The sequence below is a fragment of the Colossoma macropomum genome, unplaced genomic scaffold (genome assembly GCF_904425465.1).
Source record: "Colossoma macropomum unplaced genomic scaffold, Colossoma_macropomum, whole genome shotgun sequence".
NCBI classification, from domain to species: Eukaryota; Metazoa; Chordata; class Actinopteri; order Characiformes; family Serrasalmidae; genus Colossoma; species Colossoma macropomum.
Genome location: NW_023494790.1, coordinates 23309462 through 23335495, shown reverse-complemented (window position 1 = coordinate 23335495; position 26034 = coordinate 23309462). Strand labels below are relative to the sequence as shown.

General features: G+C 38.0%; 1 protein-coding gene across 2 annotated transcripts in view; it reads left to right on the top strand.

The window, feature by feature from the left end:
* The window catches only part of cyth1b (cytohesin 1b), a 72473-nt gene that overhangs the window by 12229 nt on the left and 34210 nt on the right, over nt 1-26034 (top strand). Inside the window, exon 1 of one of the 2 annotated variants that reach the window (XM_036572614.1) lies at nt 2089-2110. The exons of the other annotated variant lie outside the window; for it this stretch is intronic. The gene's annotated coding sequence lies outside the window, so the exon portion shown is untranslated. Of the gene's footprint in view, nt 1-2088; nt 2111-26034 lie in introns of those variants that run through there. 2 annotated transcript variants of the gene reach the window in all.

Here is a 26034-nt window from a genome sequence, read left to right as displayed (position 1 = left end):
TGGAGTTATTTTTAGAATTTTTATGTCATGTTTTATTCATATTTTTAAATTAATGTATGTTTTTTGGAATCTGCAGTAGCTGTACACTGTTTAGGGTAATGCTACAATTTCATTACAGTGAGCTGTGATGCTTCTCCTGGTTTTGAACACATTGCCTGTTTTTTCAACCATTCAACCATTATATTATTATACATATATATATATATATATTAGGTATATAAAATCAGTAACATAGCCTTGCAGTTTCCATTGACAAACACTGACAGTAGAATGTGTTGTACTGAAGAGCTTAGTGACTATAACTCAGCACTGTCATAGGATGTCACCTTTGTCACAGTTCAATTTGTGAAATGTCTGCCCTGCTAGATCTGCCCTGGTCCACTGTAAGTGCTAATGTAGTGAAATAGAAGTGTCTAAGAAGCAGCAACAGCTCAGCCACAAAGCAACAGCCCTGCAAACTCACAGAGCGAGACTGAGTGTTGAAGCATGTAGCGTGTAAAATATTGTCTATCCTTTCTTGCATCGCTCACTGCAGAGTTCTAAACTGCAATATCAGCACAAGAAACACACATTGTGATCTTTATGAAGTTAGTTTTTAATGGCTGAGCAGCTACACACAAGCCCGTGATCACTAGATGCTGTGCCAAGTTTTGGCTGGAGTGGTGTGAAGGACACCGTCACTGGACTCTGGAGCAGTGGAAACATGTTCACGTGTCACTAGTTGGCAGTCTGATGGATGAATCTGAATTTGGCAGATACCAGGAGAGTGTTGCCTACCAGAATGCATAGTGTCAACAGTAAAGTTTGGTGGAAGAGGATTAATGGTCTGGAGCTGTTTTTCAAAGTTTGGGCTAGCCTTCTTAGATCCAGTAAAGGGTCATGTTAATTTGTCAGCATACAAAGACATTTTAGACAATTACATGCTTCCGACATTGTAGCAACAGTATAGGGAAGGCCCTTTTCTGTTCCAGCATGACTGTTTGTGCCCCTGTGCACAAAGTAGGGTCCATAAAGACATGGTTAGATGAGTTTGGTGCAGAGGACCTCCAGGGGTCTGCATATAGCACTGACCTCAACCCCAGTGAACACATTTGGGATTAACAGCAACATCTATTTTGAACCAGACCTTCTCATCCAACATCACGTCAGTGCCTGACTTCACAAATGCTCTTTTCCCACACGACAAAATCTTATGGACAGCCTTCCCAGAAGAAGGGAGGCCGTTAGAGCTGTATACGTATGTATGTATGTATGCGTGTGTGTCTTACTGCGTATGTACAGTAAGAGGTTTCCCTCCTTGTGATTACCTCTGTATATATTTAGGTCTGTAGCCTTGCATTACTTAGATGCCAGCTATGTTGTTGTGCGCTGACTAAACTGGCCTGTGTGCCTTATGTGGGCGTGAGTGAGGAGGTATCTTGAAAAGTGTTAATGAGCCTGTGCATGTGTGTATGAAACCTATCTGCTCTGAGACTATTTCAGGGCAAGAGCAGGGACTTAACAATAGAGCTCAGTGCAAACAGAAACACAGGGGAAAAAGAGAGAGTGAGAGAGAGAGAGTTAGAAAGAGAAGAGCTGTGTGTGAGGAATAAAGAGAGAACGTGTCAGTGAAGAGAAGGAAGAGAGAGATGGAGTTATTGAGAGGGAGGAGAGGAGGCACAAACAGAGTCAGATAGGGAGAGTGTGTGAGAGGCTGTGACAGACAGCGCGCACACACCAGTGTGGAGGGGGTTTTGGAGAAGAGAGAGAGCGAGAGAGCAGCTCCGCGCATTTCGAAAAGCTCCACAGCTCTGAGAGCGCTTTCATTTAAAAGCAACAACTCCACCTGAAGAGGAATCACGCATTAGAATCCATTCTGCACAACTTCCCCATCCTGCTTAAAGAAGACAAAAAAGAGGAAGCTGAACGAGGGTCCTGCGCTTTCTTTCTCTATTTCTCTCTCTATTTCTCAAAGACACACGCTCACTTCTCCAAAGCTAGTTGTCTTTATACGTTCTCTGAAGTGAGGTCAGAGTCAGACCGTTATTGGAAATGGGGACGGTGAGCGAACTTTGTGCTTCCAGCTTTCAGGCATTCATGTGTCCCACAGTTCGTCCAGCTGCACCTGCAGGTGGGTCTGTCTTTATTCAAAATGTATGTGTGTGTGTGTTTGTCGGTATGTGATCAGTCTTTTTTTCTTTTTCTTCAAATTAATTCCTACTTAGACTTTGCTTTTGAAGAGTACATTCATATGTAACATTGACTGGAATAAATATTGATGGTCTTTGTATCTTCACAGTTGAACTACTCTATCTGACAGAATGTTATATCAGCCTAGTGTTGTTGCCGTGGTGATGAACAGTGTCCATAGCTTATGGAAGTATTGTATGTTGGAAAGAGAGAGGGTTGTCATTGGTCTGCGTGTGAAAATAAAGCTTTAAGAAAAAGCCACTACCTTTATGGGGACCACTTTCTATTGTGATAAAAGGATTTCTACAGTTGTTGGACGTCAAGATCAAATGTACAGTGTTAAAAAAAATTGTCCTTTTGGTAAATTGTGTTGTTTAACTCACCATTTCAAGACAATGAGGTGCAGCTTGTGGGCAGCCTGCTGTTATACTTTTTTTTACTTTCTATTGGTCTCACACACGGTATTGATAGATAACAAAAACGTAAGACTGTTATATTCAAAACACAAAAAACTGATTAAATAGTAAGTTTCCCTTCCTTTGGCACAATTCTGAGAAGCATAACGGAATAAAATAGCACAATCAAAACAAGCAGGTTTGTAATACAAGGGCATAAAGTACCAGCACTCAGGAAGACTGAGAGAAAGGTGGGGAGACAATAAATTACTTAAAATATACACAAGATTTGTTGGTATTAGATATAAAAAATAAGAGATCTTACATGTTTTATGTATATGTGTTGTGATCAGTAAATTAACCCCCTCTGCATCATTTCTGAAAGTGTGAGGTCATCCAATCCAAGCCCTACCTTGTTTTTATAGTCCTCCAAAACACAAATAAAAAGTTAGCTTGTGCCAAGAAAAGTAGCTGTGTCAGTGTCATTGTCGTCATCTGGGAATTACAGAAAAAGCTTTTACAATAGCTTTAGGCGGGCTATGTGAAAAGTGAAAACAATTGTCTACTTACTAGGTCATCAAAGGAAAGATATTAAAGGTCCATAAACGTTTTTCACAGCCACCCAGGCAGTACACTTTAGCGTAAGATGCTTGATGGTTTAGAATGTTAAGTTTGCTGGTGCTGTTCTTCTTCTTTTCTGTTTTTCTTCTACTTTTCTGTTACGTTACATCTCGTCTGTCTGATTTCTCTTACTTACATCTGTGTTATTTTAACTGAGTTATGTTGTCTTCACTGGTTTAACAGTTTTGCGAGCAGATAGTGAAGGGTGATGCAGTGCTGGTTGGGTTTATTTGAAGTTTGTTGATGTGCACACAGTCTTTAAATTGTATTGTAAGCTATTGATTAGGTAGGATTAGGTAGAAAAACGCTTTATCCTGATTTCAGGACATTGTGCGTTTGATAATGAGTAAAATGTGTCCTGACAACCTCTCAGTGTAGAAGTTATTCTGGCACCAGGTCTGTGTGAATCTTTTACTTTTAAAGAATCTGTGCCAGGCTCCACCTATAAAATGTCTGTTTTGGTGTTCTGGACATCTGCTCTATGCAGCTTGCACTCAGACTGGCTGCCTCAGCAAGCCAAGTGCATTACCCTGCCAGCTGACAACTTACAACAGCTACTTCAGGCTTTACAGTGTGGTGGTATGGTGTCATTGTATCTAAATGGATTACAGTTTACAGTCTGTGCTACTCTCACTGCTGTTGCAATAGAAAAAAATCTATATTTAAGATGAGTGCTTTGCATTCAGAGCTTGTTCACTATTGTCAGAGACTCCTTTGTGTAGATACCTCGACCAGAGCTGAACTGCTGAACTCCTACTTGTAACTGTTTTATTTATTTATTTTTTTTTCCATTTTTTATTGTTTTACACTAGTTGAAAATGCCATGTACACTGTGTAATTATGAATGGACTAATAGAAATTGACCAAAATTACTTGTATTAAATTCTTGTTACACGTTAGTGTACATTGAAATTAGAAAATTTTTTTCCTTTTGTTTCTTTACTCTTTCATTCCTTTATATTGATTATTGATTTGGTGTGTGACAGGTAGGGGAGCACAAATCAGAATACATCTTCAGAAGACAGGCTACACTCAATCTTAGCTTAGGGTTTTACAGTCTCCTTCTGGCAGGCGGAGAACTAGAGAAGAGTTAAAATCGGTTGCAGGAAGTCATTATGATACTTGAGTATATAAACAAGCAGATTAAAAACACTGTCAGAAAAACATTTTCACAACTCTGTAATGGATGTGCCTACCTTGCTTAAGCCCGGAAGAATGTTACCACACACACACACACACACACACACACACACACACACTGTACTATCCTCACCCTCATAGGGCCACGGTCACACTGTCCACCAATGATAGCAGACATTTGACACCACTGAATACACTTTTAGCTCTATGAAATGTTCCACTGACCTTGCCAGGATTACATTCCATTAGGTACACCTTTTACTTTTTTTCATAATGGAATATTTTTCATGTAAAGGGGCTCATCAATATATGTAAGGGGATGTCACTCTTGTACTTTTTATACATTAAAAGGCAGTAATGTGAATTCATGCCTGTGAAGAGAGTATTCTTATTAGGTTTCAATTGACCTTTGAGCAATAACATTTTCCTTGAAGCCGGTTGCTGTTTATTGTGGTGATGTCTGTTGGGCTGTGCTTCTATGTAATGTCAGCTGTAATGTATCATATGATCACTTCTCATATTTCATCAGTAAGCTTATTTTATTTAAGGACGGGAAGTTTTTGCTGCAGTGTTTTAAGTTTTCATTCTCGTTTCTTCTTCAGTTCTGCTTACTGTTGCAGTCTGCTCTGAGAAATCGGTATGAAGAGAGAGTTTTTAGGCTCACTGTGACTCATTGTATGAGCAGACTGGACAAACTGACCCCAACTGCGTAAAAAGTGCCTTATAGTCATCACAGAATGAAGTCAGCAACGGTGGCTTTTCAGATCAGAGCCGCATCACATAAGGTTTGACGAGGGTAATGGAGATTACCCCTTAGCACGCCATTGGCCAGATCTAAACATGCACCTGTTAGTGGTGGTTGATGTTATTCAAGTATACAAACAAACTCATCTTAGAATTTGTTTACTTAATCAGATATTCCAATAATGTGTACGTTGGAATGCTAAATTTACACAATAAAGAACATTTTTCTTTTACATGCTATTGATGCCAATGCTGATACAGATACATTTAGAAAATGTACAAATTGAGGATAGACCTGCTTGCATTAACGTTACAGAGAAGCAGTGGCATAATTACAGGTGGGGAGCAGGGGTAGGTCTCTATGGTGCAGGTTCTCAAAATCTTTGATCTTCTCATATAGATACTGACACAATTGTACAGCAATGACTCACAGGAAGGACTGATTTCTTAACAACATACCTCCCCACTTAACATCCATCAGCTCATGCTACTGGGTGGAGTGTCATGACATGAGAACATCAGCTTGTTGAATGCTTAACATTCAATGAATAAACAAGGAAATTACATTGTAGTTGAATTTATTTAATGAAAGTAAATTTATTATGGGGAGGACCATACATTTTTTTGGACTGGGGCCATAAGATCTGTGTTTGTTCCCTGATTGGTGCCCTTAAGATGCTAGTTATGCTATTTACTGGGACCCATAGGATCCTAGTTACATCACTGACTGGGGTCCATAAGATTCTAGTTACATCACTGACTGGGGTCCATAAGATCCTGGTTACATCGCTGACTGGGGCCTATAAGATCCTAATTACGCCACTGACTGGGGCCCATAAGATCCTAGTTACACCACTGACTGGGGCCCATAAGATCCTAATTACGCCCCTGACTGGGGTCCATAGGATCCTAGTTATGCCACTGGCTGGGACCCATAAAATCCGAGTTACCCCCCCCCGACTGGGGCCCGTAAGATTCTAGTTATGCCACTGACCGGGGTCCATAAGACCCTAGTTACGCCACTGACAGGGGCCCATAAGACCTAAGTTATGCCGGTGGCTGGGGCCCATAAGATCCTAGTTATGTCGCTGACAGGGGCCCATAAGATCCTAGTTACACCAATTACTGGGGCCTATAAGATCCTAGTTACATCACTGATGGGCCTATAAGATGACCATTTATTTGTGTTACAAATGCAGTAAAATGAATCAAATGCAGCAGTAACGTAGCATCGCCTAAACATTCTGCTCTTTAGAGGTATAATAAATACTTTATTAAATATCGGTGTGAGTTATCAGTCAAATCTTATCACCCTGATGCTGTACATTTTTAGAAAGCAATTGTCTACCAGTATGGATATGATTCCAATATCGTTGTGCATCCATAGCAAAAAGAGAGGTTAAAGAAATTCTAAATAAGGAGAAAGTGAATATAACAATAGAAACAAAGCAGTAGCGAGCAGCGTACAGCGTGGAAGAGGTGAAAGGAGTAGGTTGTGGAGGTGAGTAGAGGTTTCTCTCTCACACTCACACATACACATGCACACTGATTGTGATTCAGAAGCAGTGGGTCTGGATGCTGTTAGAGCCAAGGATTGCTAATGGTAATGATGATGAGTCAATAAAGATTTCAATCAGCCTTTTTTTCTAGCCGTGCGGCATTTATCTTCATCCTCCTCATTCCTGAGACTGTGTGCGTGTGTATGTGTATATGCATATTGATAACTGCAAGAAAGAGAGAAAGAATGAAATGAAAAGAAAATATAAGTGCAAATATCAGACACAGTGTCTTAACACTCTGGCATGTATATACATTGCTTTGTGTGTCATGAAAAAGCAGTTAGGGCCTAATGCTACCCTGAAAAGTACATTTCTGTCCTTTGGACATGATATTCTAGCTTCTCTGAAACATCTCTTATTCATTATTCATTTAATGCTGTGCTATTTACTTGAACTGACCCTCATTTCTGTTTATTTATCAGACAGAACATTTAGAATTCCTAACAAGTCACACTTGGGACACCTAACAGTAACACAACATACACAAGTACATGCACACCAGTGGTGGATGCTTGAAGACTACACGGGAGGAAATTTTCATCATAACACTGAAATGGTTAACAATGAGTCTGTATTGCTCAGAACTGAAATTCAGTGTTTTAGTGATTACAGAGTGTGAAATATCTACTCTACATCACTGCACTCTGGCGTGGGTTGTTTATTTAACGCGATTTGTGTCTGATAAACAGCATATTCTGCATGAATGTGTTTGTGGAAGCCTGTGTGAGCTCAGCCTGTTGACCAATATTGCCAGTCATTGGCACATTTAAATACACACAGTTTTAGTGGAGCGAAAATCAGTGCTTATTGACGTTAAAGCTTAAACAGGTTTACAGCGTGGTTTAGGTCCTGCCCGGACGCCGGGCTTGACTGGCAGTCTATGAGGCTTGTCAGAAGTTCTTTTGCGTATTGTCACTGTTCAATGAAAAGCGTTTTTGATTTTTGTTTTTCCCCAGCTGACATTTGATGAATGGACCAATAGAAATTCTCCTTTATGAATTACTTAGTTTCAAATCTCTTCACATTAACTTATTTTAAAAGTAAAGAATTTACTTTCTCCTGTGAAGTTTCTATTTTGGAGATGCTTGTTTTTTGTGGTTAATTTAATTAATTCATTTCTTTATTTATTTATTGGACAGCAAAGATTCAGAGTTAGGGGCCGTCTCAAAATGACCTTGTAAGCAGGCGTACTTAGAGAAATAAGATGATGATGATAATAATACGGATGATGATGATGATGATCATCGGCTTTTCTCCTGGCTCTGAAAGCTGAAGCTGAATCTTATTAAAATAAACAGTAAAGCAAACGAAAACCAAACCCCCTCAACCCCTCTCCCCCAGACCCAGTTTAACCGTTTACTGCTGTTCTAGAAGATTATCTGAATAAGAGAACTCTGTAACTGCCACAAGCCTAATAGCCAAGCCAGAACTCATGCAGTTATCTTGGCAACAGCTAGTTGGTTGAAAGCCTTGTCCTTATAATCTTTTACTAATTGAAAAATGATTCCCTGCATCTGTTCACATAATTATAGACTTGAATGTTCAGAAAATGACATTTTTTTCAGCCCCATGAAGGACTGTCTAATAGACATATTTTAATGAGATGAAAACATTGCTTAGACTGACTCTTACTGTAAACCTCCTTGAGTATTATTTTCTCCTTCATTTCCATGAGAGAGCATAGAGGCTCAAGGTATTCAAAACTATTTGCTAGGCTTTCACTGTTGTTTTCCCAACTGCTAGCTGTGTGATAGAGGGTGCTGATGTCCTTCTTCAGCATGCTAATTGCACGCCACAGCAGATTCATGTCTTCCACTCCACTCCCACTCTTCTTGCCCTCCCACCTCACATACTGTAAGTACACGGATCAGTGCTCACCAGAGGAATGAGTCGTGATTATGGTGTGCGATTTTGAAGAGTAGTTCAAAAGCTTTAAACGGTCTTTATATTATACATCTGATGGCATTCAGACCAGTAACAAGAGTGTGGACCTACACGCTTAGGGGTTCTTTAGTAAAAGCAGTGGTTCTATTTGGGATCATGAATTCTATATCTATATATATCTTTATTTGCATGATGAAATGGTTCTTTAGCTTGACAGAGAATGGATTGTATATGGTTGTATATAGAACTTTTTGAAAATGGTTCTATATTGCACCAAAAGGGTCCTGCTATTGTTGTAATGTTTTTGGTGCTGTGTAGAACAATTTTCAAAAAGGTTCTAAATAGAATCATACACAACACATTCTTGATCAATCTGAAGAGCCATTTTACCACACAAAGAACCATTTAAGCAGGAAATGATTCTATATAGAACTCATAATTCTATACAGAAACATTGCTTTACTAAAGAGCCTCTTTTGGTTTCATAATGAACAATTCAATAGGTTGTTTTTAAAGAACCATCTATTTAAAGTGTGTATATTTAAAGAGTCTGCAGCTTTATTACACAATTTAAAACAAAGGTTAAATGGTTCTTGGCTTGGACATACAGCTCTACATTTGGTTTAGAACCTTTACGTTTTGTGGAACCTTTAAAAGGTTATGTTATTTACAGAAATGATTCTTTAAAAGTAACCCATTGAAATGTTCGTTAGGGAACTAAAAGATGTTCTGTTGCTCTGAAGAACTCTTCCTGGCAACTTTATTTTTAGGTTTGTACTTTTCTTGTTACTTTTCTACTGTACATGAACTGCATCCTACTTGCATGCTGAAAGTCTTGCCACATCAAGATCTCTAAGTGCATATTCATGGCTCTCAGAAGTGGAGCAGTGAATAATACATCCATGAATGCATCATCGAGTTGCCACTGGCACTTGTAATCGTAACCAATAACAAAATCACTCCAAGGCAACCAAGGTCACCTCTATTTACATCTGACCATCCAATGACATTTAAAGATTAAAAGGTAACTTTTTCATGTATGGATAGCACATATGCTGGCTTGAGAGAACAAAAAAGTTGTTGTGGAAAGAGGATAAATCAGAGAGAAAGACAGAAAGATGAGTGTACGAGAAGATGAAGGTGCGACGTGACTAGAGTGACACATGGTTAGACTGCGAGTTACTGTAGCCATCCTGCTGAGGAGTCATCAGTGCCGCCCACTGATGGATCTCCCATGATGCCCACTGAGTCACACTTCCATCTGAGGGAGTTACTGTCTGTGAGAAGAAACACTGAAGGACAAATTGAACCATCAGTTATTCTTATAATCATATTACTCTTGTTTATCTCCTTGCTTCTATACTTAATAATAGAATAGACTAAAATTGCTCTCTTTCCTTTTTGCTGTCCCTGTTCTTTTTCAACCGCAGCCCCCACTACATACAGCACTGGGCAAAAGTCATAGACGTTCATTTATTTAATTTCCTGTCAAAACAGAGTGTTATAAATCTGTCAGGAGATATTTATGATGATATTAGATCTAAAATAATCTGCTTGCATAATGAAGAGGACTGTCAAGGGACAATAAGTAAAAAACAGGAGGTTCCAAAATTGGAGTTATTAAAATATACAGGGAAAAAGGGACTCCTAACAACCATGCAAGACCTGTTAGACCACCAAAAATGTCACCATCAGATAAATAGTGCTTAAAGCTTTCATCTTTGAGAGAGAAGAAAAAATCAAGCTCCACTGTAGATTCAGATCTTTAAAAATCCACAGGTGTTTCTGTCCATCCTTCCACTGTGAGAAAACAGCTCAACACTATGGGTCTGAAAGGGTGAATAGCTGCCAAGAAGCCCTTACTGAGTAAAAAAAAAACAAAAAAACAAGAAAAATGTCAGATCAAATTGAGGAGATACTGCTGTTTTCAGTACAATGGACTGACCACCCCAAAGTCCAGACCTCAACATCACTGAACGTGTTTGGGTTATTTGGATTGTGAGAAGAAGAAAATGCATCCAACTTCTAACACTGAACTTTTGAGGTATGAACAAATATCCCTGCAGATTTCTTTGCACTGAAAGCAAGACTCTTGAAAAGAATGAAAGCTGTAAAAAAAAAAAAGCAAAGGTTGGATGCACTGAAAAAACTGAAATATTGAATATGGAAAAAATGACAGTATATTTAGTTGTTGAGCCATCTGTGTTGTTTTTCACTGAATATTTTCTGCTTTTTTTCATAATGCTGAAAAATGAATAATTTGTACTTAGTGGCCATTATGACTGAATCAAAATACATAAGCAATTGTGACCATGAATAAGGATGAAATATACCAAATATGGTAATTGTATCTGTATTATGTTTTATTTGCTTCCTTTGTGTAACTCCTATGCAGACATTAACTTTCTCAGGTGCATGCTTGAAGTAAATGACTCTGGTGATCAGTTACACCACCCTCATAAAAATTTTCATATGAAATCATGACAGCCTTTATAGTTCATCATTCAGTAGAAAACATATAAACAGCTAAAATTCAAAAGAAAATTTTGGTCACAGTTTTTTCATATTGCGGTACTAAATGAGTTAACGTGAGACCCAATATCAGTTCTGCAGTTTTGCATCACACAAATGTACTTAAAATGACAAATCATACAGAATGAATACATATACATACATACATCATCTAAACCGCTTATCCTTCTGGGTCGTGGTGGGGTGCTGGAGCCTATCCCAGCTGTCATTGGGCGGAAGGCAGGATACACCCTGGACAGGTCGCCAGTCCATCGCAGGGCACAGAATGAATATTTAGTTAAAAACTACACAGGCTTTATTCAAATAAACAAATACTACGATGAGTTCCTCTATCCCTGTATTCTCAAATGACCTTGTTCACCTCTACAGTTGGCTATGATGACCACAAACCTGAATTAAATATCATCATATTCATGAGTTCTTCTTATTTATGGCAGTCATATGGTCATTTTGCTCTCCTTTTGTTCTCATCTGTACCATCAATTTTGCATCTAATTTCTAAGTCTGAATGAATGATTAACACCAGACTGCTATTTCATCTCATACTCATCTCATCTCTCCTCTATAAATCTTTACACAGGCCCCAGTCTCTGTCATTCCCTGGTGCACTCTGGTCCTGCATGGCTCTGTGATTGTAATGATGAGCAGAGGAACGCTGGTGTCCTAATATGTGAAATAGTTAGTGAGGGTCTATGGCTGCACCTGCCAAAACACTGAGTGATGAGCTCATAAACACACAGGCCACCTCTGGGGCTCTGCTGCTGCAGCGCGCTCAGCTCCGAACATGTCCTTTATTGGAGCAAGCTGTCAGCATCTCTAGTACTGCTTTCACAACCATTGTATTTGAAATAAATGAGGCCAAGCCCAAACTGTAATGCAAACCACACAGCTTTATTACATGTGGTAGATGTTTTTAGCCCCATAAAGTTGAAAGGAATGCTAAGCCATGACCAGTATATTGCTCTGAAAAACCACTTTGTTTCCCTAAAGAACCTTTCAGTTGATTTTTTTTTTTTTTCTTTAGTACAGAGGTTCCCAGCCCTGGTCCTGGAGCACTCCCTGCCTTGCACATTTTAGTGTTTTCCCTGCTCCCAGCATACCCACTTTGAGTCATGAAGGGCTTATTAATGAGCTGATTAGTTGGATCAGGTGTTTTGGGAGCAGGGGAAACACTGGGGGCAGGGGTACTCCAGGACCAGGCTTGGGAACCATTGGTTTAGGGGACAAAAGTGGAACCCTTTTTGGCACCTTTGATTATGAGTGTACTAAAGCAGCTGGATTCTCAGTGAAGTGCTGGAAGATTTGTTACTGCAATATCACAGTGTCCATGGCTCTCAGGACCAGTCCACTTCTGACTGTATTTCACATCGTAAGCACTGCTCACTCTGTAATTCATATTTGTATTTCTTATTAGGCAAGCTTGTATTGTTATCATGTTACCACAATACCCAGGACCAGCTACAGCAATGTGAGTGAAACAGCCTTGTGGGTTGGTGTGAATATTCCCCTAGTGGGAATGCAAATCTCACGAAATTGTTATTTGTCAAGATGCTTATAGACAGAAATACAACACTGTTTTGGCACAGTTTTTTATTGTGTGACACGAACATCAAGAACAATTACACATTTCCATATAGGTGTTTTGCCTTTTCAGGACATTCATGTAATCTAACAAATGTAGTTTTGGGAGAAAAACACAGGCTGGTCTTTGACCACGTCACATTAAAGTTTCAATGTGTTTTTGCTTTCACAAAGCAAATTATAATCACATCATACAGCAGCATTACAGCTTAATGATATTTTGTGCAAATTTTCAGAAGAGGAATTATTCATTACAGTGAACAGAACACAGCTTAATGTTACTTTTTCACTGTTTACTGTTCTGTGTCTGTTTACTCAAAACTACTGCACCATATTAAACATCATTTTGAGTCTTCAAAATAATTTCTCTATTATAGTTTTAGAAAAATGAGTCCACTTTTGTGCAGCTATCTGTAGTGTAAAGAGTGTAATAGGACATATATGTGCTCTAAAACTAGTCCATAGACCTACTTCTCTTTTCTACTTTTAGTATAATAAAATCAAAGAATAGTTGCTTTGTATTTTCAGTGTGTTAGGCAAGGCAAGTTTGTTTATATAGCACCTTTCATACTCTGCTGTCATTCAAAGTGCTTTACAAATGAGAAAATACAGTCATTTAAAAATGTAAGGGGAATAGACTTTAAAAACATGATTAAAACAATAGATTTAAAAGAGAAAATCATACAATTAAAAAAAAATCAAATAAGAAATGCTTCGGATAGGATATGCTTCGCTTAGGATAATTAAAAATCAAATTAAAAATTAAGTTGATGAATTGTTAATGAATTACTCCCATAAACAGGACAGCTGCTGTGCAGTATTTGCTGATGGATCTTTTAAATGCAGAGACCAATTACTGTTGTGAACTTTCCGACTCACCACTTTTCCACATGTATCTTGTTTTTATGTGTATAACTTGTTTTCATTTCCCACAGTTTTATTCCCAATTAGTGTTTTTTTCTTTAATCCTTCATGTACATTATTGCAGAGCTGTTTTACGTGTTTCCTAAATTCCTTTCCTAGTGTTTTACACACTGCAGCTTTGACCTTACCTTTCAATATGTCAGTGCTGATTATGGATTATCCTATGATTAGTCTGTTTGCAAGTGCCCTGACTCCTGCTATAGATAATGATTATGATTTATGAATGTGTCCTAACAACTGCAACTTGCATCTACATCCTCTAACACCCATGTATTACAACCGCAATCCCTGTGCACATTTCTTTTAATAAATTGGGTGAAAAATAGAGATGTAGCAGTTGACCCAGACGGTTATTACTTTCTCCATAAATAACTGTGCACCTGCACTCTAAAATGAAATGTGACCTGATATTTTGACAGATTGCCTCAGCACATCTAGCTACTCTTCCAGAAGAAAACATGATCACTTGTTGGCACATAACTTGGTCAGTAGTGATTAGACCATTTGGATGTAAGCTAGCCTGTTTAGTGCGGATGCTTACGATGGATTAAAGGACAGCTGGAATTCACACATTGGCCTTTTGCTATACACTTGTTTTACATTACGTTTAAATTTAATTACACTAATATATTATTAACTAATGTAGTTATTTATGTAACAAATTGCAATTACCATTGATCTGTGCTCTGTGACAGGTCCGTGTCTGCACTTCAGACTTTTTTCTATTTGTTTCTAGGTCAAAAATAACAAAAATGTGAAGGAAGTTTTTTTTCTTTTATTCGAACATGAGTGTACACACAATAATAACTTTGCATCATGTTCAAATAATTATAAAATATGTCCTCTTTTACCATAAACATCAAAACATTGCATGTAGCGCCTGCACTGGGCTTAAATTTACTCCACCATGAACACTACTGCACAGGAGCTGCTGAGGCTCTGAGACTTAAGGATGGAAGGTCTAGTCTTCCCACAGCAGACTACAGCTTATAGTACTCTGAAACTGAGGTCTGAGAGAGAAGTGAGAAATACCTCTCATGCCTTTAACTGTGCATTCACCCTGAAACATCTGTCTGAGGGGATCCCCCTTTGAGCCCCCTTTCTTCCAGCACTGCATGGGAGCAGAATGATGAGCACAGATTGCATGTGTTTGTATGTGTGTGCTTACTGGAGATGGGCAATGTGATGATATTTTATTATTATCATGATACAGAATATAGCATTGTGTCTATGTATCAAAATATTGAGACACGTCTCGTGAAAATGTCTCTAAGTATTGTGATCTGATATTTTTACTGTATTGTCCACTCCTAGTGCACGCTCAGCTAATCTGCACTGACGCTATGACCCACAGTTTTTCTTTCTTTCTTTCTTTCTTTTTCTTTCTTTCTTTCACTGAGTTCTTCTCTCACTCTGATAGGCTCTTTACTTTGTTTGTGCAGTCTCATTTATCTAGGCTAAATAGAGATGTACTCTGTAATCACATTTACTACTTTCATTTCCTTTGGGCCATGGAAATAGGCCTTATTTTTATGGTGCCACATATATTAGCATGATATTCACTTTAACCAAACACTGAGTAAGCCATTTGGGTTTCTGTTTATCCAGCTGTATTGAAAGGTATGGAGGTTGCTGAGAGCCCACCAGTCTCTCCTAATGCATCACTATGACCTCAGCAATTTCTTGAGATAGATGGCACCAAGATTTCTCAAATACAGTTGCTGTTCACTTACCTTAATCTACTCCACCTAATGTTTAAGCCTTTATCAAGCTTGATGTTACAGAGAAACAAAATGTTTAGGAAAAATGCCTTTGCCAGTCTCTCATATCCAATTCTGCAGTGAGGGGCAGAGCAATATCAATATGAGTCACAGAGTGCAGGGCCCAATTACTGTAATTGGAAGAATATTAACATGGCTGTATGAAAACACTGCAGTCATCAGTTCTTTTCTTTGCTCTGTCTGTCCAGCATGCTTACTCTCAGTAGTTCTTATTCCTCTCTCTCTCTCTCTCTCTCTCTCTCTCTCTCTCTCTCTCTCTCTCTCAGGTTTGCTTCTATAATGTATGTTTCTTGTGAAAGGAATATTTTGGATAAAAATAGTTCTCCAATTTTCTTCTCTATCCCACATTTGTGGTAAAAGAGGATATATTTTATAATGATTTGGACTTCAAGTTGTTACGTAATCTCGAATAGACTTCCTTATGAGGTTTCTGATGCTGTATTTCTTATTGCTGTGTGATCTAGAACAGTCTTGATTTGCACTGGGATCAAGATGCCGCTAGTCCTGGATGTAGCAAAGTCACTGTTTAGGCATTTCCTGATATTGTAGAGGCAGGTGTGACATTTATAAATGATCTTTGTTGTATGCCCTCAGCATCCAATATGTTCCATCTATTATGTTTGACATTTACCTTCACGTTGTGAATCTACCAGGATTGTACGATTACAAAGCATGGCTCTACTATCTGCCCCACTGCTTTGATGTTTCTATGGAGTTTTATATTTTTTGAAAGTAAGTGGATGAAGTATGACTGTCTGTAGCTCAGCCCTGTATTTGCAAGCATCAATACTGTGAAAGCTCTGGTTTTACCTTCCACATAGTGGGTAAGGGTCGATTTCTCCACCAGTCACCACAGCTATTCAATAGCAGCCCTTCCTCACTGTCTTCTTCCATGTATGGGTCATGTGGGTGGATGTAGAGCTCTGAGGTTAATGCAGAGAATGTAAAATGGATCAAAATAGCAGCTGCTCTTGCTGTAGTAGCTACTACTCTAGCTGCTTTCACAAAGAAAACAGCAAGCCAGTGAATACATTCACAAAAGCCTCTACACTGTCTTAGATCTGAAAGATCGTGGAATGAAAGAGCACAATTTGGTAGACTTCAGCATTGTGTAGCTGTTTGTGCTTTATGCAGTGAAATGTGAAGTGCAGTATAAAGGTTTTCAAAAAGCTATTTTTCAAAGAGAAGTCTCTGAAGTATTTGAAGAAGCACTTTTCAGCATAATTGAAGTGTTTCTATGAGCATTTTTGCAGCATTGATGTACTAAGAAAACCATATTTTCTGATGAAAAATCCTCTCATTTCACATTTTAATGTAAAATATACTGTTATCAAATTTATTGTAACATAAGGTAAAAAAGCGAAACATTCTGAAAACCCCCTTCTGATGACATACCTTAAAAGTGGAAGGAACATTTGAAAAAGAAACTGCTTTGTGGTGGATTTTTTGGAGTGGCCAGTGTGAAATGTGTTTTTCTAGCTTCCTAGCAGTGATGTTAGCTATCTGGCTTAGTGGGAGTTCCTCCTTTCTTCAAGATCATAAGTAGTGGGTTTTCCCTGGGTTTTTTTTTGTTTGTTTTGTTTTTACTTTTATGTGTGTTAGATTTTGCTTTAACACACTCTTGTTTGTTACCAACATACAATAGTAGTTATACTACGATTGACAAAGTCTCTGTATCTCTGTTAGTGGCTGCTGCTGGAACAGTCTTAGGGCGTTTTCACACCTGAAAGTCTGGACCAAGTTTTGTGATTTTGTTAATAAAGAATAAAGACATGTCATCACCTGTGTGGTCTATGCCTTCCTGTACTTGACATTGATTGGTTTGTAGAGGAGCGGTGTCTGATGTTGGCGTGTTGTCAGTTTCGGCAGGTAGCCTTTTCCTTAATGGGTGAGTTTGTTGGGCGAGTGCCTGGAATGCTGTCCAGTTCATCATAAAATGGAAAAGGAAAATGGAAAACTGTCCTTCTCATTTGCCAATGCACTGCTTTTTCTAATGGCATCGCACACATTTATATACACAATTTCTTTATCTTCAGGTGACATTGCTCACCTGTCCTGTCAGATCGTCTCTTTGTCTCTTATCCGCTCAGAAAATAAGGTGTACGTTTTGCCATTTTTATGCGTTTTCCCATGTTGATTTTGGAATTTTCATCGGATCAAACTACAGTTATATATTTCGTCTCCTCTTCACATGTGCTCCTGTGACTCATTTTTATTTCTCTTCCAGTTCTTTTTCTTCTTCTGTTGTTTAAACTGTGACAAAAGCCTGCCTCAACTTACTGTATTTGGTCCTAAAGTCTGAACCATCCAAAAAGTGTTTTCACACTGCAAACAAACCAAACCATGATCCAACACCACCTCTTTTGGTTTGACCAAATTTTGGTCCTTTATTCCCCACCGTGGTCCGGGGCACCTTTCACACCTGTTATTTTGGTTTGGTCCAAACTGAAAAGTCAGAAGGTCCAGACCAAACAAGGTAGGTGTGAAAGCACCCTTACTTTTTATGTTCTCTGGCACTTTACACTTTTCATTCACTTCCCATACTATCTCAAATCCTCAGTTTAGATATTTGAATGGATCTTGGCCTTGATCAAATATGCTCAATACAACCTATTCATATGACAGCTTGAAGGCATAGAGATAGTTCCAAGGTCACATATATTTATATTTTGAATTTTGGCTCAGGGCACATTGAATGTGCACATGGTTTAAATCAGCAAAGAAGAAACACTTTTGGTACAAAAACAAGTCAACATTGCTTTAGAATACAGGATGTGGTTGTAGTGGTGCACAGAACTGTGGCTGAGACTTGAGTGTGACTATATTATAGTGATAATGGTGCCACAACAAAATTTAAAGGGATAGCTTGACATTTTTACAGAACACTACTTGTCTAGCCAGTGTCATACACTAGTGGACGTATGTGGACACTCCTCCTAATTGTTAAGTCCAGGTGTTTCTGCCACACCAATTGCTAACAGGAGTACAAAAGCACATAGCCATGCAATCTCCGTAGACAGACATTGGCAGTAGAGCTGAGCTCGCTGACTTTAAATGTGGCACTGTCATAGGATGCCACAAGACAGTTTGTGAAATTTCTGCCCTGTTAGATCTGCCCCGAAATATTGTAAATGCTGTTATTGTAAAATGAAAGCGTCTCGGAGCAGCAACAGCTCAGCCACAAAGAGATGGACCACACAGTCTCACAGAGTGGGGCTGCTGAGTGAAAAAAAACACTTATTTTCTGTTACATCACTGTTACAAACTGCCTCTGAAAGCAACATCAGCACAAGAAATGCACATTGAAAGCTTCATGAAATGGATTTTCATGGCTGAGCAGCAGCAGACAAGCCTTAGATCGCTATGTGCATTGCTAAGTGTTGGCTGGAGTGGTGTAAAGCAGGCTGACACTGGGCTCTGGACTCTGGAGTTTGCTGGAGTGAGTCGCATGGACAAATCAAAGTTTGGCAGATGCCAGGAGAACACTACGTACCGGATTGCATAGTGCTGACAGTAAAGTTTGGTGGAGAAGAGATAATAGTGACCTCAACCCCACTGAACACCTTTGGGATGAATTGGAATGTCATTTGTTAGCCAGGCCTTCTCGTCCAACATCAGTGTCTGACCTCACAAAAGCTCTTTTGACTGAATAGGAACAGCTTCCCACAGATAGACTCCGAAATCTTGTGGAAAGCCTTCCCAGAAGTGTGGAGGCCATTTTAGCCACAAGGGGGTCCAACCCCATATTAATGATCATAGTTTTGGAATAGGATGCTGTAGCATACTCATATAGGTGTGGTCAGGTGTCCACATACTTTTGGCCATATAGTGAATATTGTGCTGTCAAAACTATTTTTCTGTTTTTTTTTTTAATTAATTAATTAATTTATTTTTAGATCATTTGAAAACACCAACTTTACACTGCGTGACAAGTTTATGATGAATGGACCAATTGAAATCAGCAAATATTACTTGGAAAAATCTTTTGTTAGTGTACATTACAAAGTTTAGAACGTTTTGTTCCTTAAAGGTACAAGGTTTTATTACGACAGTCACAATATGAATGTTTACTATGCATCAATGCTCTTTTCATCTCTGTATGCAGTAAAGGAAGACGTGCTGCATTTAGACGTTACTCTGGCTTAAGTACTGTAACTATATTGTGTAGTGGATTTTAACTAAACTGTCAGGTGTGATGTTTATTCATTGTAGATTCCACTGGATTCTCCCTCCAAATCCTCTGTTCATCTCTAAAAATAACAGGGAGTGAATTTTTAAATGAAGCCTCATTTTCAGCACTATAATCAGGACAGAAAAGACGTGGGTATAAAAGAGTGGTATGACTCCTGCAGTCCTGATAGTGAACAGGGTGACATTGATATTTAAATGTATTCAGATAGTGCTGCTGGAGCTTCTGATTAAGACCCACATCTGTTTTGCCACAGAGAACTGAAACAGAAAACTCAGTGTGTCAGGGTTGGCTTAGTCTGTCCCCACATACACAGAATCAAACACACACACACACACATACACACACACAGACACACACACACAGTAATACAGAAAGCTGTGAAGGGTTTCCAGAACCATCCAGAATGGACCTGGTGTCACTTTTTATTCTTTTCTTGGTATGCTTATTGGAGGATTTCCATACTGTAGCTTTTGTCATACCTTACTGTCACCACAAGCACATCCAAAATATTTTTTCCACATACTGTGCATCAAAAATGCATACCATTATATTTTATGCTTGTTCCATTACCTGAAAATATCATTATATTTAACATGCTTGTTCTATGTTTTGAAAATTAGTGACAAAAATGTTTATCAATAGGCTGAATAATGCTATGTACAAAGTACAAAGTAAGACGATCAATCACAAGTAGCGATGAAGCATTTGCTTTTTTGAGACAGAAACCAATATCAAAACCATGAGTATCAGCTTATAATGATACTTGTCCGTAAATATTTCTTTAAAAACTTCTAAACTAATGACACATTTTTAATTAAAGCGTTTCACTTAGTGGTGTCAAAATTAGTGTGTTATGTGTGTGTGATGGCTCTCTTGATAAAACCATTTACTTCCAGTTACTGCAATACTGTGAATTTAGCCTGAAATTCCATTTACAAGCTAAACACACCACTGATGCTGGCAGTATCAGTTTTAGTAGACTATGCTGGACAATTCTCATGGGAGACCTATGAATAAATCAATAAGCCGCAAACAAACAAAAGCAACAGCAAAGTGGAAAGCTACATTTCCTGTTGAAGCAAGGTGTAAGACTGTGGTACGGCTACAATCGCGGAGGAGTTGGAATGTCTAGCCACTGTTGCTCTCAATGAACGTCAGTGGTGAAAATCGGAACTGTTTTCCGGTTTTATGTTCACTTGCGTTCATGTTCTTGTGAACTCAAGATAAAATATGGTAAAATTATTTGAAAGTAATAATTTGGTTGCTGTTTTCATTTTTTTTAACACAGTTTGAAAATGCCAGTTGCTCATTACATTTTTTTTGTGAAAGTTTCCTGATGACTGTAACGATATTAATAGTCCAGAATTGCTTGGAAATAATAATCTTTTTACATTAACTTGCATTGAAATCTAAGGATGTTTTTCCTTTTCTAAAAAGTTACCATGGTGGAGATGGTGGCTTTTTGTCTGACAGTGGTGAAATACATTCTGATGCAGCTCATTTTGTCAACTCATATAGCTACAGACAAAATGCACTGCTTTTAAATGGGAAAAAATCTTTTTAGGGTTTAATTTGGGCAAATAAGGCAAATGTGATTAATCATGACTACATAAATTAACACAGTTAATAATTATTTTAATTGATTGACAGCCCTAGTTTCACATAAGATAAGCATGTAAAAAAGGTTTAAAAAATCATGCTGAAACATTCTACTGCTCTACAGGAAAAATACTAAAGTAATACGTGACATCACACAATGTGCTGTTTCAGGATATATCAGTTATAGGACCAGATCAGATTCATCTTGGTTTTCTCTGTAATATCCAATCCAGTATTTTCCACTGTTCTTGGCCCGACACTTATACCTGATTTCAAATCAGTGCCACCTCTACCCACGAGGGAAAAAACACTGGATTTATGTCAATTTATTATCCAATTTGTTGCAACATACAAACACTAACAGGCACAGGCCCTGCAGGAGTGTGAATGGGAGTGACTTTAAGAAGGTCCTTACCTCTCCCTCCTTAGTCACTCCTCCAGAAAGTCACCCTGATGAGTATTAATTATTGACTGCTTTCCTTAATTACGACAGATCCATTATTAATGCCACCGCTCTGAAGTAAACATGTGAAGTTTGCAGCATCTCTGCCTTCTACACACTCAGCACCAGAGGCCCTCATGCGCAGTTAAATGGAGCAGTTGCTGTTGAGAGGAAGAGGGGCTGTTAAAAGCTATGAGGTGACCAGAAAAATTGCTCAGAAAATTGGATAGTGCAAGATCAGATTTTCCCAGGTGGTCAGTTATTTTGTTATTTTGGTTTTTGCTTGATGCTTTTGGCCCATTTTCTCTGGATGAACGCTGTTGTTTTTGTCCCTGCTGGTTTTGAATCCAAATTCAGCTCTCTGGGCCTGAGGGAAGGATTGTGTTTTCACTCAGGTGCTTATGTTGCTGAAACTGAAGTGGGGGAAGAGAGACGACATTAGTGTTTCCATTCTAGTTTGATGCGCTGTAGTTAAGTCTTTTAGCACCCTCTGAGGCGTCTGCAGTGTTCCAGGGTAAACACTGTATAAGGTTTAAGGAGATAGTAGCCCATTATGACACTTTTTCTCTGCTCATGAGAGGCTGTGCTCTAGCTTATTTTCTCTAGGAATCATGGAGTATTAAAGTGATAGTTTGCTTAATAATGAAATGTACAAAATTTTCCCCTCACACCAAATGCAGTCAGTCAATCAAGACATGTTTGTTGGAATCTTTTAGTTTTGCACGGGAGCTACCAGGCTAACACCTCACCAATTAGCATTGTGCAAATTCCATACCTAAACCTAGATCAGCAGACACTTGCCTTAAACCATGTCAAGTAGTTAAGTAATCTAGCATTTTGCTCGCAGCTTGTTTTACTTGTGTTTATTGATTGTACTTTGAGTTTGAACTAAAGAAATCTGGGGGTGGGTTTTAGAGGGGGGGGGTACCCTTTTTGTGCAGCAGATTTCACTGCAAATCCTCCCCTCAAGATTATTCTTTTCTATTATTTATTAATTATTAATTATTAGGAGGAAATTTGAATTATCACTTTAAGGTTGAGCTAGGTTGAGGTAGGGTGAAGTAGGCAAGTATCAGTGTTTCCCACTTATAGGCCCCCCAGGGTATATTGATGGTCACTCAATTATAATTTGTCCAATTTGTCCAATCTTAAGAATATATCCAAAGAGAAAATATTTAAATTGTTATGAATAAAATAGGAAACACAGTGTCATGAATGCAAAGCGTCACTCTTTTTCCCAGCAATGTTTTCCATGACTTGAATTGTCACTTTTAGCCATCCATCAGGGGCTTCATGCCTAAAAATGTAAATTATTGAAACTTTGACTTGTTTGACACCTTATGCTAATTACACAAATGCTATGATGAGTTAGGATATACCTGTATTTAAAGACCCTCTTCCACCACCTACAGTGCTGCCCTGTGGTTTATTAGTATAATATCAAAAGCTATCTTATATCTATTATACAGAGAATTTTTATAGCTGTGTGTATCTGTGTGCATGTGGCAAATGTGTGCGTGCACATGTATGTAACTGTGTGTTTTAGTAAAGGGTGGCCTGTTGTTCTCACACACACATCTGACTATGCGAGAGAACCACAGACGAACAGACAAACAGATAGGTGAACACATACAAACTCTTATACAGTGTTCAGACAAAGTGCTTCAATAAGTGAGTGGCAGAAGAGAGTCTATTAAAATTGCTTGGACAGTAATTTCATTGATCAACCCATTTTATTTCAATGAGGAGCAGTGCTCTGCTTCCTTAGCTGTCCTGTTGCTGTTCTTTATACAAAGGCCATGAAATCGACTTCTCTTAGAGAGCGCTTTGTGTAATTATAGAAAGTTAAAGTACAAAGACTCTTCAAAAGTAGTGCTGAGTTTTCTTTCACTATATAATCTCATCTTCTGTCTGATTTTAGACTTGTGTTCTTGCTACGTGAATTTCACTTTCATTTTGGGATTGAAATGTAATGTCATGTTGTTGTAAATGATAGAAATATGTGGTCTGAATCCATTTCCTGTAATCCTAACATGGGTAGCATAATGAAGGAAAATTATGTTACATTTGCAGGGTACATAAATAAGCTTTTTTATTTAGAAGACAGCTTCAGATTGAGGATAATTCAGAGCTCCAGCGAGCTCCATGGTAACAAAGCTGTTTGATATACTCATGACATTTCTGTTGGTGCCTGTAGTTATTTTAGTTTTGTTGGTTATTGGTTTTGTTTGTTATTCAGTCTGTTTGTTCATTAAGTCTGTATGGTTGTGTGGTCTGTGCATAAGAGTGTGTGTGTGTGTGTGTGTGTGTGTGTGTGTGTGTGTGTGTGTGTGTGTGTGTGTGTGTGTGTTGGGAGGTTTCTGAGGACTGTATGGTTCAAATAATATTACTCATTTATACAATGTGTGTTGTGTGTGTTTGTGCATGTGTGGGTGTGTATGTGTGTGCTGTATGTGTGTGTGTGTGTGTGTGGGTGTGTTCATGTGATTGTGTTTTGGTCAGCGCACAAACTCTGTCCACCTTAATTAAAATTCTAGTTTAAGCAAAGAACATAGAAACACTTATTGCCATGACAACAAGATCTAACTCAGGCAGTTGCAAAGAAAGCACAATTTCCTCTCTCTGATTATTAGCCTGCATACAGCACTTCTGACATTTAGACGTATTTAACTCTTTGCAATCTCACTTCTTAGTACTAGTAATTAGACATAATAAGTAGTCCAAGAAAGAAAATATGATAGGTTAAATATGTAATCCCAAGTTTGTCCACTGGAGGTCAGTGCATATCAGTGCTCCAGTATGGTGTTCCTTCTGCTGCTACCTGGTTACAGTATTTGCTTTTGTGCATTTATGAACACCTGCAATTTATTGTACACAACCAGTCAAAATGTAATTTCATGATGATAAAGACATTCTGATCTACTGGCTTGCATTCATATGCAAAAGTTTGGGAACCCCTAATCAGATTACATTTTGTTGATTTTCTAAGTGTGATTTTCTAAGAGAAGTCACTTCTGCACATTTTAATGCACAACTGTTGTTTATTTGCTGAATTTAATGTATTGGGGGAAAAAGTAAATTTTTTATATTTTATTTTTTAATATTTTAAAAGAAATACATTTAAATTGTGCACTAAAATGTGCAGAAATCAATAAAACATGTAATTTGACCAACAGTGTTTAAACTTGCAAATGAAACTTGGGTAACACTTTCTATGAATATCATATCTATGAGCATCTATGAACACTTTAATAACATGTTAAAATGCTTTCATAAGGTATTATACATATGGCTATAAATATTTATAAAAATGAATTACACTTTATAGCCATGTTTATAATGCATTATGACTTGTTAACATAATGTATTATAAGTTATTGTTATTATAAGTTATTATGAGTTATTAACATGTTATATTTTCAGTGCCAAAGAAGTCAGTCCTAGCTTGCCCCAGTCCCAGTTTATTAATGCCATGGCATATAAAATGTTATGAACACTACTTAAAATGCATTACACTAATAATTCATAATGTTTAATTAGCATGGCTATTAAGTGTAATGCATTTTTATATTAAAGCCATGTTTGTGATGCTTTATTAATGCATTATAACGTTATGAATGTGTTTATAGGTTCTTATATACAGGGTATTAATAATTACAAATTATTACAAATAAACATAAATGCAGCAAAATGAAACCAGATATTTTTGTTGTATTCATTTTTATTTTTAAGTTTCTTGGTTAAACAAATACAGTTATAAGAACTCCAGGTGCTCTTCAGTTATTGCATGGATTTGTTCAATTCCATCAGCTGCTCAACTGATTTCATTTAATGAAGGATTCATTAGCTGGAGCAGGTATTGGACAGTGCCTGCAAATACTGGGCTTTGACAATGGTTTAGCCAACACACTGACACAGATAAAATCGCAGTGTATTGTTTGTGTTTATCTGTATTTATTCTGATGTTAGTGGTTTTTTTTTTGAGTGTAGAGATAAATAAATTTATAATATTCTCAGAAGACTTTTGCACTATTCTATGTAATTTTTTAAATGCCCTCTAATGAGTGGTTTTCAGCAACAACAAGCCTGTGTGTACCTTCAGTCCTGTTGGAAATCATCTCTGGTGGCTCCTCAGGAAGCTGCTTCAGACAATGATCAAGAGTAAAGCTCCATCAAGGCAATGGGGACTAATATTTCTAAAAGAATCTATAATACAAGATGGTTTGATCTGTTTAACATGTTTTGGTCTCTGAATGATTCTGTATGTGTTATTTTAAAGTTTTCCTGTTTTAACTATTACCCAAAAATGTGGAAAATAGTAAAAAAAAATAAGGAAAGCTTTTCTGTGAGTACCCAAACTTTTGGCTGGCAGTGTATGTTAACCAAATGCTCAAGAGGAATAACTACAACAGATAACCCATATGCTGACAGTGCACACAGCAGCATTACTGATGTTGTTTTTAACTATAAT